At 43.0% G+C, this 6,476-nt stretch overlaps 1 pseudogene; it reads right to left on the bottom strand.

Moving 5' to 3' along the window:
- Positions 1–597: 597 nt before the first annotated feature.
- LOC133384193 (emerin-like) lies at positions 598–4,151 on the bottom strand (annotated as a pseudogene).
- Between the last annotated feature and the right edge of the window lie 2,325 nt (positions 4,152–6,476).

Raw genomic sequence — 6,476 nt, 5'->3', positions numbered from 1 at the left:
ACGGTAATCTGTGGCTAATTGGTCAAGGTGCTGGATTCAGAGCCAATTTCCTCCTGCAATAAACACACACTGGTAAATAAAGGATAGCTTTATTCAATAAAATATAAGTGCAATAAGTATAGCAGCAAAATAGTGCCTTAAACCAAACTCCCCCAAGGACTAGATAAAATACAGAGTTACAGTCACAGATAAAAAAAAAATAAAGCTGTCTAGTCTAATCTATACTCACACAATATAGGTAAACCAGCAGAGTAACTTCATGGTTCCACATCTCCCCAGAGATATATGGCCTGGATAGCAGATGGAATATGGAGCCCAAACATCAGGTAGCACCAAAGAACATCGGGGAACAAAGACCTAAACTCTTGGTCCTATTCTTATGGAAGAATGCCGAGCAACAGCCAGGAATTAATTAGCCAATCAGGGGGCTTTCTGATGATGAAATCTTCTGGAGCTTTTGCACCTACTGGTCACGCACTCACCAACCTTCCCAGGCTGATTGGCCTTAAAGGCCCAATCTCGGCTGATAAGCAGGTGTTTTTGCTTACTGCTTAATTAACTGAATTCAGCTATGAGAACTGTCTGTCTCATGGCCTCTCAGAGACCCCATTTCAGGTGAGATGTTTCCCCCCACAATTCCTTGCCACAGAACCATTTTAGAAACCAGGTGTTGTTGACAGGGTTGTCATCAGCACTGTCCTGAAGGAAGTAGTAGATGAAGGCCAAGAAGCCAGCCAGCAACACAAAGAAGAAAAGCTGAGGCCACAGGGGCAGGTAACAGGGGCTCCCGCATCACTACCTGTGGCCCTTTCTGCTGCTTGGGCCTAGCACTCAGGATGGATGGCATAGCCCCAGAGAGGACAAGCCAGGTGATTTCTGCTGGAAGATGCTTTGGTAGGAACTGCTGTGCCTCTTGGATGGGACATCATTCTGTAGGGATATGGCTCTGCAATTGGTTAGTGGGCATTCAGGGCCCCTGGACATGCACCACTGCTTAATGATGACCCACAACAACAGTAGGAGGATGTTGATGTGGAATCCTCAGGAGAATTGGTATCCCAGTCTTCTGTTGTATATGTGGCGTGTCCTTCATAAGAACATAAGAACATAAGAAGAGCCTGCTGGATCAGGCCAGTGGCCCATCTAGTCCAGCATCCTGTTCTCACAGTGGCCAACCAGGTGCCTGGGGGAAGCCCGCAAGCAGGACCCGAGTGCAAGAACACTCTCCCCTCCTGAGGCTTCCGGCAACTGGTTTTCAGAAGCATGCTGCCTCTGACTAGGGTGGCAGAGCACAGCCATCATGGCTAGTAGCCATTGATAGCCCTGTCCTCCATGAATTTGTCTAATTTTCTTTAAAGCCATCCAAGCTGGTGGCCATTACTGCATCTTGTGGGAGCAAATTCCATAGTTTAACTATGCGCTGAGTAAAGAAGTACTTCCTTTTGTCTGTCCTGAATCTTCCAACATTCAGCTTCTTTGAATGTCCACGAGTTCTCTTCATGGAGAGCCAAACTGTAATTTTGATTCAGGTAGGGGCTGGTGGGACTGGATCTTCACTTCTATACTGAGAATAGTAAGCTTCAGTTCTTGGAGAGTCATAGTTTTCTCTTAAGTAAGTTCTTGTGGAACTGAGAGCTTCTTGCCCATAGCTGAGGTTCTCTCTGCTATGTGAATTCACAAAATCCAACACGGTCACATTTGACGTCAAAAGAGGAAACTTCACAAAAATGAGGGGATTGGTAAAAAGAAAGCTGACAAACAAAGTCCAGAGGGTCACATCACTCGAAAATGCTTGGAAGTTGTTTAAAAACACTATATTAGAAGCTCAACTGGAGTGCATACCGCAGATCAGAAAAGGTACCGCCAGGGCCAAGAAGATGCCAGCATGGTTAACGAGAAAAGTCAAGGAAACTCTTAGAGGCAAAAAGTCTTCCTTTAGAAAATGGAAGTCTTGTCCAAATGAAGAAAATAAAAAAGAACACAAACTCTGGCAAAAGAAATGCAAGAAGACAATAAGGGATGCTAAAAAAGAATTTGAGGAGCACATTGCTAAGAACATAAAAACCAACAACACAAAATTCTATAAATACATTTAAAGCAGGAGGCCATCTAGGGAGGCAATTGGATCCTTGGATGATAAGGGAGTCAAAGTAGTACTAAAGAACAATAAGGAGACTGCAGAGAAGCTAAATGAATTATTTGCATCTGTCTTCACAGTGGAAGATACGGGGCAGATCCCTGATCCTGAACTAACATTTGCAGGAAGGGATTCTGAGGAACTGAGACAAATAGTGGTAACGAGAGAGGAAGTTCTAAGCTTAATGGACAATATAAAAACTGACAAATCACCAGGCCCATATGGCATCCACTCGAGAGTTCTCAAAGAACTCAAAGGTGAAATTGCTGATCTGCTAACTAAAATATGTAACTTGTCCCTCGGGTCCTCCTCCGTGCCTGAGGACTGGAAAGTGGCAAACGTAACGCCAATCTTCAAAAAGGGATCCAGAGGGGATCCCGGAAATTACAGGCCAGTTAGCTTAACTTCTGTCCCTGGAAAACTGGTAGAAAGTATGATTAAAGCTAGATTAACTAAGCACATAGAAGAACAAGCCTTGCTGAAGCAGAGCCAGCATGGCTTCTGCAAGGGAAAGTCCTGTCTCAGTAACCTATTAGAATTCTTTGAGAGTGTCAACAAGCATATAGATAGAGGTGATCCAGTGGACATAGTGTACTTAGACTTTCAAAAAGTGTTTGACAAGGTACCTCACCAAAGACTTCTGAGGAAGCTTAGCAGTCATGGCATAAGAGGAGAGGTCCTCTTGTGGATAAGGAATTGGTTAAGAAGCAGAAAGCAGAGAGTAGGAATAAATGGACAGTTCTCCCAATGGAGGGCTGTAGAAAGTGGAGTCCCTCAGGGATCGGTATTGGGACCTGTACTTTTCAACTTGTTCATTAATGACCTAGAATTAGGAGTGAACAGTGAAGTGGCCAAGTTTGCTGACGATACTAAATTGTTCAGGGTTGTTAAAACAAAAAGGGATTGTGAAGAGCTCCAAAAAGACCTCTCCAAACTGAGTGAATGGGTGGAAAAATGGCAAATGCAATTCAATATAAACAAGTGTAAAATTATGCATATTGGAGCAAAAAAATCTTAATTTCACATATACGCTCATGGGGTCTGAACTGGCGGTAACCGACCAGGAGAGAGACCTCAGGGTTGTAGTGGACAGCATGATGAAAATGTCGACCCAGTGTGCGGCAGCTGTGAAAAAGGCAAATTCCATGCTAGGGATAATTAGGAAAGGTATTGAAAATAAAACAGCCGATATCATAATGCTGTTGTATAAATCTATGGTGCGGCTGCATTTGGAATACTGTATACAGTTCTGGTCACCTCATCTCAAAAAGGATATTATAGAGTTGGAAAAGGTTCAGAAGAGGCCAACCAGAATGATCAAGGGGATGGAGCGACTCCCTTATGAGGAAAGGTTGCAGCATTTGGGGCTTTTTAGTTTAGAGAAAAGGCGGGTCAGAGGAGACATGATAGAAGTGTATAAAATTATGCATGGCATTGAGAAAGTGGATAGAGAAAAGTTCTTCTCCCTCTCTCATAATACTAGAACTCGTGGACATTCAAAGAAGCTGAATGTTGGAAGATTCAGGACAGACAAAAGGAAGTACTTCTTTACTCAGCGCATAGTCAAACTATGGAATTTGCTCCCACAAGATGCAGTAATGACCACCAGCTTGGATGGCTTTAAAAGAAGATTAGACAAATTCATGGAGGACAGGGCTATCAATGGCTACTAACCATGATAGCTGTGCTCTGCCACCCTAGTCAGAGGCAGTGTGCTCCTGAAAACCAGTTGCCGGAAGCCTCAGGAGGGGAGAGTGTTCTTGCACTCGGGTCCTGCTTGCGGGCTTCCCCCAGGCACCTGGTTGGCCACTGTGAGAACAGGATGCTGGACTAGATGGGCCACTGTATAGGACAGAGCACACAGGTGAAGGGCACTGTGTCCACTAAGTCTCATACTCACAGACTTTCTTCTCATAAAGTTTTGGGTTGATCGAACAATAGGCCCATGTGGGATACTGTATTTCTTCAAACAGGCAATAAGTTCTTTATCTGTCAAACCTTTATATTCCTCCATGGTGCTACTGTTCTGCTGGTTGCAAATAGGAAATGAGCGCAACACTGCATAAGGAACAGAAGTCAGACTATTTGTCCATCTAGCCAAGTGTTACCTACTCTGAGTGGCAGCAGTTCTCTATAGTCTCAAGCAGGCATCTTTCACATCATTCACTACTTGATAATTTTTTAACTTAAGATGCCAGGAATCAAATCTGGGATGTTCTCCAGGCAATGCAGAAATGATGGGATCAGATTAGGTAGAATAATAGGGCTGTTTGGGTATCCTAGAGAACCAGATAATATCCAGATTATCAGAGAGAGGAAGCAGGACCATCATAAAGTGAGGATGATGTATTCCAGCCTTTCCCAAGCTTGGTGTTCTGCAGATGTTTCGGATTACAACTCCCATCTTCCCTGACCATTGGCCATACTGGCTGGGGCAGATGGGAACTGTAGTCCAAAACATCCAGAGGGCGTATCTGGACTAGTGATACCACTGAGCTATGATTTCTCTCCTTTGCTGTCCCAGCCCTTTGCACAAACCAGATGTGCTGGTTTTTCTGAACTTAGGGAATTTTTAACACCCCATTTGCAGTCTGAAATGGTCAAATATATTCTACTATGTTAGCACTTTACCACCTCTCATTCAGTTACATTAATAGGCCAGCCTATTGCATGCAGAAGGTCCCAAGTTCAATCACAGCATTGTCAGGTAGGGCTGTGAGTGTCCCCTACCTGAAACTCCATAGAGCCATTGCTAGTCAGCATAGACAATACTGAGCTGGATGCACCAATGATTTGATTCAGTATAAGGCAGCTTCCTTTGTTCCTATGTTCCAGCCCTCCCCCCTCCAAATTAAACCTTACAATGGGCATTTGCTGACAGAAGATGGTGCAATCTAGTGTTTGGATTGGCCAAAAAGGAGTCAGGTTTGAACAATTAATAAGGACAATTTCAAACATGGACTTTTTACCACGTTAGCACTATTTTTATTGCTTATTGAGATTTTATTGGTTTTAATAAAGATATAGACCAGGGAACAGATTTTCTAGAAAGGTGGCCATGTTAGTCCAGAGTGGTAGCAAAACCAATAGAAAATATTGTGACACTTTAAAGACTTAACAAATTTATTATGGTAAACCTTTGTGGACTAGCATCCGTTGTATGGATACATGGACCTGTTTATGATATGAAGGTCTTCTTTGTGATGAGTTTGATGGCACCTCGAGACAAATTTGTAATAAGCTTTTATTACAGAATTAGATAGTATAGTTTACTTATTTATATACCAGTATTTGTAGGTGACAACCTACTTCAGATGCTTTTGTAGATTTTGTCAGATGCATGGAATGTTATCCTGAGTTGACAGGCATGTATATATACGGGCAGGACTTTTTAGTGTGATGGAACTCACCACTGGTACAGAGTACCGACACTTTTGTGCTATCCATGGAAACTATTTTGTGCTGGCAATCACAACACTTTGATCAAGGCATGAGTACTGGCACCTAATTTTTTTTTTTTAAAGCCAAAAAAAAAAAAGCACTGCACATGGGTAAACAGAGGAACCCTGTAATTGTTTTACATACATCTAATCACAGTCCATATTACTTGCTTTTATATCCATCTAACCTCATTAACATTTTTTTCCTCTCCGCCTCCATGTGTATGCAGATTTGCTAACACTGGATAACATTTCATGCACCTGTTGAAGTGGACTGTAGTCAACAAAAGTGTAGGCCATAAAAAAAGTGTGAGTCTTTAAGAGAGCAATAGAAATAGCCCAATAACCAACCCTCCCTACTGCTACCACTTCCAAAGAAGGAAAAAAGGCAGGGAGACAATATGCTAGTAGAGCAAATAATCAGAAATAGTAAGAAACAAAAGACCAGGGATAGAAGAAAAAGAAGAAAAGGGGGAATGGACTATAGCAGAGCAAGAAAGGGATAGTGTAGCTGCAGAGGAACCTGGGTGACACATGAAGTCACTGCTGAAAGAGACACCTAGCAATATCTCAATCCAAAGGTTCCACAGATCACTAACCCAGAGGTCCACCAAGGAGCAGTGGGAAACAGGGGACATCCAGGATTACAAGACAATCCTTTGCCCCCTCTGCCAGAGCTGATAGGCAGTGGAAACCATCCAGATTCTTCACCCAATGCAGAATTAGCAATATCACCACATTCAGTGACACCATCATAGAGGACTCCATACTGATGTTCACCTTACCATACATTCTACATGAATCTGCTCCTCTTTAAAAGACCCTCTTTACCACTTGGTACAGATTACCAAAGTCCCCTAGAGTGGGCTCCATGGGGAGTGGATGCTGCACATATATCC

Source organism: Rhineura floridana, chromosome 4 (genome assembly GCF_030035675.1).
Source record: "Rhineura floridana isolate rRhiFlo1 chromosome 4, rRhiFlo1.hap2, whole genome shotgun sequence".
NCBI lineage: Eukaryota > Metazoa > Chordata > Lepidosauria > Squamata > Rhineuridae > Rhineura > Rhineura floridana.
This window is presented reverse-complemented; position numbering and strand designations above follow the sequence as displayed.